Source organism: Brachyistius frenatus, unplaced genomic scaffold (assembly GCF_029030835.1).
Source record: "Brachyistius frenatus isolate BFR_SWC_R1_liver_20210118 unplaced genomic scaffold, ASM2903083v1 Contig_97, whole genome shotgun sequence".
Lineage (NCBI taxonomy): Eukaryota > Metazoa > Chordata > Actinopteri > Embiotocidae > Brachyistius > Brachyistius frenatus.
In genome coordinates, this window is record NW_027210696.1 from 1,377,382 (window position 1) to 1,390,882 (window position 13,501).

Here is a 13,501-nt window from a genome sequence, read left to right on the forward strand (position 1 = left end):
GGCCAGGGATTGATGCAGGGTGATAAGTGCTTTTCACAAAGGTTGTTTTAATGAGCCTCAGATAACGAACTGTTATTTTAGAGCTGCATGGTCAGATTGCCATTTCAGAAAATGGTGCAACTCAGTGATCTGTTTGTGCTTCTCTCATTTACAAAGTAAACATCTATTTCTTTCCCCGCTATCATACTGTAGATCAAACTTGACTTGTATATCCTAATAAAGCTTGCTGCATGAATTTTTTAATTGGAGAGAAAGAGTGTCTAGGTCTATTTGTGGTCTGGTGCAATGTTGAAAATGCCAGCTGTCGGCATCAAAGCCTTGCTGGAACAAACCATTATTTGGCACTTCCCTGCAGCTGTTTGAAATACATCACTTACGATGTCATACATGCAAGATTTCCCCATTAATTTAAAAAGGCAAATAGACATTTGATAAATTCAGTTTTAAAAGTTGAATTTTTTTTCACTATAAAGACTAATAACTTTTTATAAATCAAACAAACATTAAGACACACACACGCGCAAGTAGTTTATCTCAAACTGTTTATAATGTTGTAGAAAAGACATTTTTTTTAAATGTCTTTTCAGCCTTCTGAGAGAGGAGGGAAAACTCCTCAACACCTTCCGAAGTTATGACTGACAGCTGTGGCTGGCCCAGAAAGCCCTGAGCCAAACCCCATCACATTCCGCATGCCCGAGATGTCTATGTCCATCTGGGGTCCTACCCTTCAAACCACTGCCCCCCTTTCTCTCTGCCGGCAGAGAGACCAAGGGAGAAGAGGAGGAACAGGGTGTGAAGACGGGCCTCTCAGGGCTCGGAAGGAAGCATCCAAAGCCAGCTGGTCTGGTTTTGAGGTAAATCAATGGGCAGAGTGACACAAAAGCAGCAGAAAGAAGAAGAAGGGTTGAAGACAGAGCAAAGAGAAAAGATAAAGAAAGTCAATGTGTGCACGAGGAGATTGAAGCAGCAGGTTCTGTGAAGACGTTTGTACAACAGCAACAAACAGGTGAGATACAGGTGTCACAACAAGTTTTGACTCCTTACACATATTGTGGGATGAAATATGATGCTTATGTCACGTAAAGTTCGGTTCGGGTTTTTATACAAAATTGTATCCTTTGCAAGTTTATGTGGATTTGAGAAATGATCTTTTGCCACACAGACCGTATCAGATACTGCATCATTAATGCGAATGAAACTTAATGAGCTGATTTCAATCACTACCTCAGTGTTTGCTGTATTTTTGCTAGCATCACTGTTTTCTGTCGCTGGCATCACTTTAGGAAGATGGGAGGGATGTGTGTTGACACAAAAATGCTGCTAAGGAGATACAGAAAGCAACTTGGATCCACAATGTTGTCAGCCACTTAACAAACAAACAAACAAACAAACAACAACAGTGTGTATTGCTCAATGATGAAATAGTGCAATATAAAGTACTGGTGAGTAAGTGAAGCAGATGGGAGGACAGTATGCATCAAGCATAGCTGTAGTTAATATCAGAACAATAACACTCCCGTACTTAGTATACAAGTTTTTCTTCAATATTTTTGAATGATCGTGTTGCTCACATTCATTTACATGTGTAATGTGCAGTTAGTTTTGACTCAAAGAGAATAAAATGGACCAAATAACAGTTTAATGTCTGCTGTTGTGTTCAAACCTGACAGGGGCAATTTCTGTGTTCTGATATTGTTCTTTTGGAGCAATATTATTCCAAGATGATTGCAGTGGTTGTTACAAACTGACATAAGGGGATAACAGTGAGAGTTGTTAATGAGGAAACGTTTTTGTATGGGCATTAAGAGTTAAGAACAGGTGACTCAATGGCCTACAGCCATGAGTAAGGGATGAGGCAGACTAGACACAGCCTTTTCTTTTAGGACTGGGACTAACAGGTGAGAAAGGAGATAGTACACTGGGGGACAATATACTAGACAAGTATAAGTTATCTACATAGAACAGCAGCCATACTTTGTGAAAATCCTTTTTCTTTATTAGTTAGTAGTTACTAGAATGTGAAGTGTAATGAAACCTGATGTAACGTTTGCTAAAATCAGCATACAGTGTTTAGCTGTTAACAATTTCTAGAACATACAAAATACTACATTTAAACTTTGGGTGAGTTTATCTGGTGACTTTTGTAGTGTTCAATTTCAAATGACTTGAACTAATCCATTATCTGTCTATAAAATCCTGTGACTAACATGATGAAGTCATGTGATACAGTAGCAGTCAATCATGTAAAATGTTTTTACTACTAGATAATGAATAGTGTGATGTGTGAAACGTTTGTGTAACTTCTGTAACTCCTCTGGGCCTGGTTATATCTGGTAAACTGAGGATTCAGGCAGCAGTGGAAACAGAAGATGTGGATCCTTTACTTAAAACCAGTTAAACACAACAGATAGATATAAAGATGTAAGCCAAAGTATTACAGAGGAAAAACACTCCAATGCCAGTAATGCATTTTAACTGATTATATCATTATTTATGTGTAAGCAACGCATTAATGTTGTTGCTTGTCAAGATGGAGCTTATCTGAACTACTTTATTTTCTTTTAGTTTGGTATGAAGCAATATATTTGATACATGTACTGGAGCAAAAGAGTACAATAATTTATTCTGAAATATAGTTGGAGCTGACATAACAGCAGAAAACTGCAACACTTGAGTAAACTATGCAATAGACTAAAAGTACTTTCCATTAGATTCTACTTTATCCTTCCACTCCACTACATTTCAGAAAGAAATATTGTACTTTCTACTCCACAACATTTATTTACGAGCTTTAGTTACTTTTAACATGGTGATTTTACACATTGGATACTATAACAAGGTTTAAAATACAACACACACTTAATCCAGTGGTTTCCAATCTTTTCGGCTTTAGGCATTTTACAAAAATCAGTGTGTCGTCTTTTTCACTTCTGAGATGCTTGTGAGTTAACAACTTCACCAAATATAGATTTTTCCTTCTGAACTTCTCACATGGTTTCATTTTGATAAATGTTCAAATGAGCCAACATCTCACCAAAAAAATATTTGAGGAAAATTGTCCAAAAACTGAAAACAGCTTTGTGAAAACAGATTTTCTTCTTTCCTCTCCCAGTAATCACATGACAACCCCTCAGATTTATCTGCTGTCTCTGTGTATTAAATGGATATAAAGTAGTTAAAACTAGCTCCACCTGCAGCAGCTACAACAGTGACATGCTTACACTGATGCTTTTGGTATAAATAATATAAAGATGTCATGTATAATAATGTATCAGTCCCAGGGACCCAACCTTTTACTTTAATACTTTTTCTACAGTTTGCTGCATTTCATTCAGAATTTTTTTCTTGTCACCAAGTATTCTGATATTGCTGTGTTAGTAGTTTTAATTAGAGATCTGAATACTTCTCCCACCACTGGGTTTAGACTGCTACATTTCACCAAAATAGGAGTCCATGTGCATATTTACTCCGTGTATCAAATCTAAACCTGGTCTCCTGTTTATCTAATCCCTATTGGACACATAATTACGAGAGAAAATGAAAATTATGCTGATTTTCAATCGCACCTGCCTCCAAATGCCAGTAAAAACCGTCACCACACCTCCTAAGATCCTACACGTGACATGCTCTTATGCGATTCACACAGAGTCCCGCCTTCCTCTTCTGATTGGCTGCTCAACAGACGCTGCAGATTGTCATTGGCCTAAGGAAGTGCTTTTCAAATCAAATTCCATTGCTGTGTTGTCTTAGAGATATGACGTCAAATGTAATATCTAATGTGATGAGGCTGAGTGAGCCGAGCAGTTTGGGAAAGTAGCTGCTTAAATCTAAAGTGAATGTGGAGGAAAGCAGGATGTGCTTCACTGATTGTTTTCTCTGCTTCAGATAGTGTTTTTTTTTTTTTTTTTTGTCAGTTAATTTGTCTCTTTGTTAAAGTTTCCATAAGCTCTGTCAGCTCCTCACAGTCACTGCCCCACGGCTAATTTTAGGCAAGGTTGTTGTTATGATAAATATGAAACGGATCTCAATGTCAGCAATATATAAAAAAATATAAAAATAAATAAAAAATCTAACATTTGGGCTGAGTATGTTGATCAAAGTGTATGTGTGTCCACCGCCTGAACCACGGATTCATTTTCATGTTATAAGAGTGTCAAGTTTTTGGTGTAAACAGAGACTTTTCATACAAATGTTTTGACTTTGCGTGTGTGTGCGTGTATGAGAGAGAGAGAGAGAGAGAGAGAGAGAGAGAGAGAGAGGGTGGGAGAAGAGGGAGAGGCAGGTCGTCAGAAAAGGGGAGGAGTCTCTTACTGACAAGAGGGAGACTAGCTTTTCTGAGTTTGTCAGCTCCCCCCCCCCTAAAATAGAAGTCAGCGTGTAAATGTGAACTGAAATTACGTTTATCCACTGGAGTCACCGATATAGAGCGTCTATATACAGCGACTGACTTGGGAGTAAAGGTGAGTAACGGAAATAGAAACAATGTTGCGGAGTGTGGCAGCGATACTGTGGCAGTACAGCGAGTGAGAGTAGAAAAGCGCAAGAGGGAGACGTAGAGTGGATTTGGGAGTCGTTGCGAGACATGTATCTCGTCTTCTCCCAGGTAGCTGCGAGAGCGGCGTTCGAGACCGTACACCACGTTAAAAGTCGCGCCGTGTCACGTAACATCGGTAAATGTGAGTTATCAGTCAGCTTTCGGTACCGTTAAAATGTCCCAAGTGACGGGGTAAAGGCTGCTGTCAGACGCGCGATGTCGCGCGCTGTTGATATCTGTCAATTGAGAGAAAGTTTGACCGGATAATAAGTTGTTCTGTAGCTCCTGCAAACTGGTCAGTTTGTGAATTGTGATTCTTTAAAAACTCCGTCAGAGTTTATCATGGGATCCAAAGTGTGAGCTGTTGAGCTCCTACTTTGTCAAAACAGGCGCGTCGTTTTGGGAAAAATAGTAATCAACGGTCGTATAATAACACTGTTGGGCCATTAGAGTAACAACACACACACTAGCTCACAGTCACGGTGATACAAGTTGTTTGGCGTTGAGTTTACTGTAAATAGTATGTTTCCACATTGTGCAGCTTCTAAAAAAAACAAGCAACCACCTTTAATTAAAAATATTGTAAATAATTCTTATGTACTATAGCCTGTATTTTTGAGTTGTGTACACGAACAATCCTATAAAGTCAAGGAGGGAAAGTATTATTATTTTTTTTCTTTTCAAAAGGGATTTGCATTACATCAAGTCATATTGGTTATTTCCTCAATAATATAGCAAAACAGCCAGTCATTATTTGGTTCAAAAGAGATGACAAGGTTAATACCGAGTTGAAGCAGACACAAGCTCAGCTGAAGTGTGCATAATCAAGTGAATTAATGGCAGATGTCTTATAGGTATAATCTTTGTCTTGATAGACCTCTCCCTGCCGAGGAAGACCACTTGAAGATCCCACATTTTATTCATTAAAGTGACAGGCAACGGGACAGTGCACAGTACATTTAAGATGAGCTGTATAGGCCGTTTGGGAGCAGAGCTTGTTAGAGTGGGTCTTTGCTTGTGCGGTGGTTCTTTGACTCTCTGGCACTCCGGTGACCTTAACCCCTGGCCAGAGTGGGAAATGGCCAACAGTAACCTGACCTTCTCAAATGTTTCTAGTGTGTGCCCCATATCTCATTAATATTGTACAGAAGGACTAGTTGTTATGCAGTTGGAACAGAAAATACTACCTGAAATGGTCACTTCTCATTTTACACATTACATGCTGAATGCAGTCTATAGGGCATTTTTGGTTGTCTGACACATTGCGACTTGTAAAGTGTGTTTAGCGTTATAACTATTATCCAGCATCTGTAAAAGATGTGTATTCAGTACATTGTTTACTTACATTTAAAAACGATTTATTTTGCCTTAACCCGGGTAGTAAACATTTTACTGCTTACTGTATATTCCTCTTTTATCAGGTCAAAGCAATGACAAATTTTATTGGAAAAAACAACTCTTCAGGGACACGAGTTGTTGCAGCTGTGTTAAAGCACACTTGCATTTTTCACTGTCCTTTTTTTTTTTTTTTTTTTTTATGTTGCCGCTACTCTGACGGCACGCAAGTTACTATACCAGCTGGTTGCCAATGATTTCTAAAGCAAAGCATTAATGCAGCCTCCATTCTGCAGTCATTAGCTCCTGTGCTGCCCCAGGCCTCGCCAGTAATGGGCCTTGTTGCTCATGATCCACATCACGTGAGCTCTTATGTCTAATGAGTGGATGAGGGATTCTTTCATCGCTCTGAAATGAATATCGTTTCAACAATTTATGTCCTATATTAGTCAAAGGAATGAATATGAAGGCACACGGATAGAGCCATCACCAAATGTCTTTCTCGCACATGCCGTGAACTGTTGCTCTAACCTCAGAGACCCCAAATGTTGCATCTCTGCTATTACACAAACACAGCGAGCCGTGTGATAATATGGCTATTAGATTCTGCCCTGTGCCATTTAATCAAGGATTGAATGATGTAGTATTGCACGATAGATGGCTGATATTCCACAATGACTGCCACTGTTTATTAAATGTTTTTAGCCTTGTTATATGTTATGTTTGTGTGCCCCTGCATGTCTCTTGTCAGTGTGTGTAAGTGCGTGTTAGCGTCTTAGCACAAGTTCTCGGTGGAAAGGGAGAAATGAGAGGTGGCGATGGCGCGAGGAATGGGCAGCTGCAGCATCTTTTACTGCACTCCTCATCCCACTTCAATCTCAGTGTCTCAGCTTCTCCTTCCAGGAGAAATGTGGAGTGTGTGGGCGAGTCGGATCTGCAATTAACGCCGGTTGTCAGAAAGAGAATGCTGGCGTTTACACGATGCCGCTGAATCACTGAGTGAAAGTCTTTCTCCTCCACTCTCCTCCTCCCAGGACATTTTTCCAAGGAGCAAAAAACACCAGAGCTGCAAGCCAAGGATGCGTTGAATGAAAAATAAGAGATAGGAGCTGTACATTCTTGGTCCAATAAAGAGGATAGTGTTTCTCTGATTGTTTGGTAAGCCAAGATGTTCTTTCATACTGCAGATTTAGTCAGGAAATTACAGCAGTTATGGATATTGCAATACATGGTATGATTCTTGTCTATCAGTTAAAAATCTTTTGCATGATTATGAATTTATTCTTTTAAATCCCTGGTTTGTATGATGCTATTTTGTGAGACATTGACGTGGCATTATTACAGGGCTGGTGGTTATCTGTAGACTGTACATTCAGCAAGTGGGCTCTTAAGTGCAGTTGTATTTTCTGATAAAAAAAAAGTTAGAACATGATAGGTCATATGTTTTGGTCGGTGAAACGTGCCAAAAGGTACAGAAACCTCCCAGAGGTTTTCACTGGCAACAATTAAGTTCATGGATAGGGACATACAGTAGTAGTAGTAGTAGTAGACTATTTTCTTTTAAGTGAGGATGTCTTTCCTTTCTCCTTGTGTGGTTAATTCTATTCAAAATGTTGGTCCTATTTTATGTCTGTGTTTTTTTTTTTTTTAATAAATACTCTATTTATATTTTTCAATCTCTCAAAAAGAAGTGTAACTATTCCACTTTGTCTTTGTCTAACTGAAGAATCTTAGTAACATGATTCATTGTTTATTGGAGCTCCATCATCAATATGGAGATTCCAGCATTCCCCTGTGAGACCTGGAGGTTAGATGCAGAATCTTGAGCCTGGCAGATAATGTTTTAGACCGCAGTTAACTGTAGACTGTTCCCTGTGAACTAAAGAGAAAATACTTTTTTTTTCTTCTTTTTTTTTCTACTAAACAATTGCTTACCTGTTAGAATATGGATTTAAACATGTGGTTTATTTCTGATATTTTACAGTACACCAAAAGTCACACCTAAACTACATTTCAAGCAGATGTTGTTTTTGTTTCTTTCTGAGTTTGGTTAAAGCTAATTAGATTGCACATGCGCCTGCAAATATCCGGACTGTGGGCGTCACGGTAAGACTTTGGTTAGCAGTGCTGCCTCGCTGCAGGGAGTTTCTAGGTTCAGTTCCTTGCCGTCGTTCTGTGTGGGGCTTACATGTGCCTCTAGTAATAGACAGGACTTTCATGTGCTGTGATCAGGAGCCACAAACGATGGGTCACCGGCAACATGAACTCACCTGTTACTGTTGTTCAGTGTTTATCATTTTTCTTCCAAACAACAAATGTCAAATGCTGAAATGTAATTGTCAAGTATCACAAACTCAACTGATAGAACTCACGCTTAAGGTTATTACTTGCCTTAACAAGTGCTGCCATGAAAGCACGTGGCTCTCCTATTAAATAACTGCATTTCACCGGTGGTAAGAAACTCTGTTCATAATCTCCAGTAATTGTTTAGAACCTGTAATAGCCCGATGTAAGCTCACAGGGTGAAAGCATTACTCGCTGAGCCTGTGTTTGTATAGCGAGATAGCTGGCAGTGACCTTTCAACTGTCCTGCCCTTGACTGAGACCTCTGGTGGTAAGCCACCTTATTTGGCTCACTCAGCACATGTGCTGCTGAGCAGGGCAGAGCAGCTTAGAGCCGTGCCGTCTTTTCCTGCCTCCCCTGCTCTTTCGAACAAAGCCCAGCTGGAGGTCTGCGCACCTCCTCAACCTGGACCGCACAGGCGACTCGGCGGGAAGGTCCTTGAACGCAGTCACACTCTTAGGTCTGCCTTTTGCCGCAACAATCCCAGTCTGTGTCTCGCTCCACGTCCATACCGGACTCTTGACTGCGATTGTCAGAAACAAGCAAACCTATGGTATAATGCTTTTAAATTCACTCTGCCCCCTCTAATTATCGTGTTTTTTTCAGCCGTTATTTAGACATCGACGTACATAATTTCATGGTCCTTCAGATGGTGGCGATTTTGAAGTGCCACCTTCTCAAATGAGCAGAATAATAGCGCATGCAGTCACTGTGTGGTTTGGTGGCGGGGGAAGCATGCAGTGGAGCAAAGGTGAAGACTTTGACGAGTGGAGTCATTTAGCGCCTTTAAGCTGTCTCGTCCTCCTCTTTCTTTGGGTTTCTGAACCACAGAATGACACTTTGCATCATTTCTAAAGTGAGTGGGCCACACTCTTACAAGACTAATGTGCATGTGGTTTATTTATTATTGTTTGGCGTGTTTTTCTATTGTTGTTGTCTTAAAACGGACATTTTACAGAAGTGAATGATGTTGCTACGCGATATTGTGGTGATATTATTAAGTTGAATCATGTATAAAGCAAAACTGAAGTTAAGAAAGACATCTCTTTGCTGAGTTGCATTATATCTGCATTTTAATGAGACTTTGAAAAAAACATAAATCAAAGGAATATATTATAATATAATTTACTAGATCAAAAGATCTCCCATGATTGCTAATGTGCGCCACTGTATTGAATTCCTGATGCTCTACTGTAGATCTTAAAAAGCATCTCTCACTGGAGATTTAACTTGTCTGGCTTTGTGTGGAGTCGATTCAAGTGGAAGCATCATCAACAGACAAACAATTGAACAGTGTGAAAAATAAACTTTCTTCAGAGTCTGGAAAGCTCTGTGTGATGAAACGGTTTACTATGTTGTTACCGAGTGCTAAACAAACAAAAAGAAGAGCTATTTTTTGAAGCATCAGTTACAGCATTTATCACCGTTTAATCAAGCCTCCCATTATGTTATCCAGGACAGAGAGAAGTAGAATGCATGCAGAAAGTGTTTATCAATGGCTGGTGGAGTAATTACAGCTGGGAGACTCCGGTGTCACAGCTCGTACATCAAGCCCCATTGACTAAAAGTCCAGTAGCTGCTGGAAGGAACAATTGGATCTCCTGCAGCTGTACCGGGCCCTGTGGCCCCATGAGCTGCAGGAAGGAGGCCTGGCCTGCAATATCCTTGTTTTTCTGTCTGTCTGCGAAGCCCTGTGAACCAAGACAGCTGGGGGGGATGTGATTCCTCCGATTATTCTGAAGCCACACATCAGCCCTATGAACGGGGAAGGGAAGTGACCCAGCCCCCTCTGCTCTCTGGAAGCTGCTCCGGTTCTCTGCGGGGCTCTTGACATGCAGTTCAAAGTTGTCTTCCTCTCTGCTGTTAAGACTGAGCTGTAGCAGCATGAACACTGCAACGCCTTACGCATGTTCTTTTTAGTCAGCGCACGAGTTTCCAAAAAGTTGCGCAAAAGACCGAGATACAGTTTTGTTGTGTTCATGTTGGGTGTGCAGATTAGAAATGATAAGAATCGTGACCTTGTCCACTATAGGGGAAGTGTGGGCCTGATCAAGTTACAATTAGTGCAATCTAAAATAAACATTACTCTTCCCTCTTTACCATGTGGCAGGCCACATTTGTCATTTTTTTCCCCCATTTGAATTCATTTCAAAGTAGTCTCTTTGAATCCAGGGCATTCACAAATTATTGTCTTTGCATATCCAGTCTCCGGATCCCAGCTCTCCATAGTGCGACTGTGATTGTGAGTGAGGTGTTGAGTCCGCCCGCTGCTTGTGCATCTGCCCGTCTGTCCTCTCCCTTTCTCCCAGTCCACTTTCCATCTGTGTGCTGTGGGCCGCAGATCTAGGTGAAAATGGTGTCGTGTTTCCACCAGTGAGCTGTTGCCATCCTATGTTCATGTCAGACTGTGTTGTTCTTCACTTTGTTTCCCTCCTCCCCTGAACCTCTGTCGCTGGTCCAACTGCCAGGGGTGTTCACGGCAGCTATGGGGATTGAGGTGTGTGTGTGTGTGTGTGTGTGTGTGTGTGTGTGTGTGTGTGTGTGTGTGTGTGTGTGTGTGTGTGTGTGTGGGAGGGGAGGGGAGGAGAGAGGGGGGTGGGAGGAGGGAGTGCATTCATCATCATCTGCTGGCCCTGGGAGTCAGAACCAGAGGCTATCAGCTATCAGAGACTGGGACTCAGGACCAGAGCCTCTCCAGGAATCAGAAAAGATTCCTGGAGAGGCGAGCAGCAGCAGCAGCAGCAGAGGCCTGTGGGGGTCTCTCTGTCTTTCCCTCTCTCTGTCTGTCTCCTGCTCTCTCTGTCACTGTTTGCACACAGCGTTCATGTGACAAGCTAACACACATCATCTGATTTGGGAGAAAGTGTGTGTTGTAACTGCAGAAACACCCATTCGATTATTTGCTCAGTGAATTCCGCTCATCGATGTCAATGCGTGTCAAACCGAGATAGAAAAGAGGAAAAAAAAAAAAAAAAAAAAATAGATCTCCTCGCATTTCAGATTTAAGTCCGTTTACCCAGAAGAAACATTTTCAGGGATAGTCCTGTTGAAACCGGTGTTTGCTGCTAAAACGCGTCTTTCACGAGGCAAACTCAGAACATCACTGACTATTCCGAATGAATGTCTGCTCTTGTGACCTCATAAAACCCTGACAACATAAAACCCTATGACAAACGTTTTACAAACCCAGATTTGACACTTTTTCCAGACACTTCCATGCATCTCTCAGTTGTGGGGTATTTTGAGAAACAAGTGAGCAGCTGCTTTATTTGAAATATTTTACATGAAGTGAAACGTGTGAATCACAGGCCTTCGGTGTGAAATCATTACAAGACTAATTCTATAACATAAAATTGTAAGAAAAAAGAAATCAGCGCTACTTTAGCGAGCCCCTTTTGCTGTTGTTATGACTCATGGCCCTCCTCACTGCTCAGATTGCATAAACCTTTTATGTAATGGAACACTGTGGGAAAGAGGCATCGAGTGGGAGATAAAAATGGGAAGAGAAAAATCAAATATTTATTCTGAGCTTTTTGAAAACTTTTTTTTTTTTTTTTTCCATTAAGAGCAGACATTCTCTCAAGGCAGACAGTAACTATACTCCAAAACAATATGGGCTACATGTAAGTGTACCAAAAAAAACAACAACAAAAAAAAACATCTGTTTCCCCGCTGCACTCACTATATATTTCTTTAAATCCGCCTGCTGATTATCAGACACCGTGAGAGAATTCAATATCTAGAAATTCCGTGGCTAATCTGGCTTCACAAGACGTGTTGAGATTGGGTAAATGTGCTGCTGCTGAGACACATTATGCATAAAGTCCCTAATATCCTTACACTGTGGATTTCCCCCCCGGAGGAAGATCTCGGTTCATCTTTTGCTGTTTACCATTTCTGAGTTACAGCCTGCGCAACATCAAAAGGCTGCCATGACACTTAACACAGCTCACAGGGTTCCTGGGAGGGTGGGGGTCCGTTGCTCCCCGTGGGGTTGGCATTCCCCCCCCCCCCCCCCCGGTGAGAAGTCCGTCTCATGAGCGACAGCCATGCAAATGGACACATGCCATCGCACCAAATCAGACCGCAGTGCTGCACTGTAATCCTATTTAGAATTAGAAAATCTCTAGGACCATGCACGCATCACTTTCTGTTTGTTTGCGTGTGTTTGTGTGCAGCCGTCAGGAAAGCAGAACATAAAAGCAATAAGCCACAAAAAATAATGAAAGAGTGAAAGCGGAGAAAAAAAATAAGCTCAGACCTGTAACATGTAACTTCATCAGTAGGGGCAAAAGTATGACACAGGACGTGTTCATCCATAAGTGTGTGTGTGTGTGTGTGTGTGTGTGTGTGTGTGTGTGTGTGTGTGTGTGTGTGTGTGTGTGTGTGTGTGTGTGTGTGTGTGTGTGTGTGTGTGTGTGTATGTGTATAGGAGGGGGGGGATGAATGTTGACGTGACATGTCAAGACACTGACTTGTTAATTTGACACACTGTCATAAGGAATGTTGGTGATGAAGGGCCTTCGCTTAAAGACATAATTTATTAAACCAACGGGGTTAATATGAAGCGAGTAGTGAGCCATTAGTCCGTCAATTGCATTTTACGGGTATAGCATGACATACTGTAGATTAGCTGATTAGAAATTATTTGTAAGGGTCAAGAGGTCAACCCAATGGAGAAGTTTCTCAACTCACAATGATTCTTCACTCAATGCCACCGTGACAATAGTCGACTCTGAACAATTCGAAGATCCAGTAGCACACCAGCCCCACGCATAACCATCACACGCAGGCCTTCAGGTTACAACAGCTAGACTTAAAATAAATACCGAGCTATCTTCTTTTTTGAAAATCAGAGGTTTTTTTTTTTTTTTTTTTTAAATAAAACAACACATTTCCAGAATCCACAAAAACGTTTTCTAACCGTCTATGATCTGTTTGTTAAACACAAGCAAAATATGAACTATTGAAAAGAAACGCTGACGTAATTGATTACAAAATTTAGAGTTGTGGGTTAGACATTGTTTTTGCGCGAGGTGTCAGCAGTCAATATCTAATTATCTAGATTGTATGAGTTTTTGAGGATGCAGATACCTTCTTGAAAAGCACAAAGTATTTTGTTTTTTCTCGACCAGCTGGGTTTCTCAAAGGTTCCCTGGTATTTACTTTTTGGAAAATCAGGACGCTCAACGTAACACTAATACCAAAGAGCCGAAAACCGAGGCCAGGGGTACACTGTGGCAACTGTACGTCTATGATTTCTCAGTCATCAAGCACATTCATTTTTA

At 41.0% G+C, this 13,501-nt stretch overlaps 1 protein-coding gene across 1 annotated transcript in view; it reads left to right on the forward strand.

The window, feature by feature from the left end:
- Window positions 1-742: 742 nt before the first annotated feature.
- mef2aa (myocyte enhancer factor 2aa) overlaps window positions 743-13,501 on the forward strand; it is a gene marked incomplete at its 3' end in the record, with an annotated part of 60,253 nt that continues 47,494 nt past the window's right edge. The window contains exon 1 of the mRNA XM_069711136.1: window positions 743-1,006. The remainder of the gene's footprint in view (window positions 1,007-13,501) is intronic.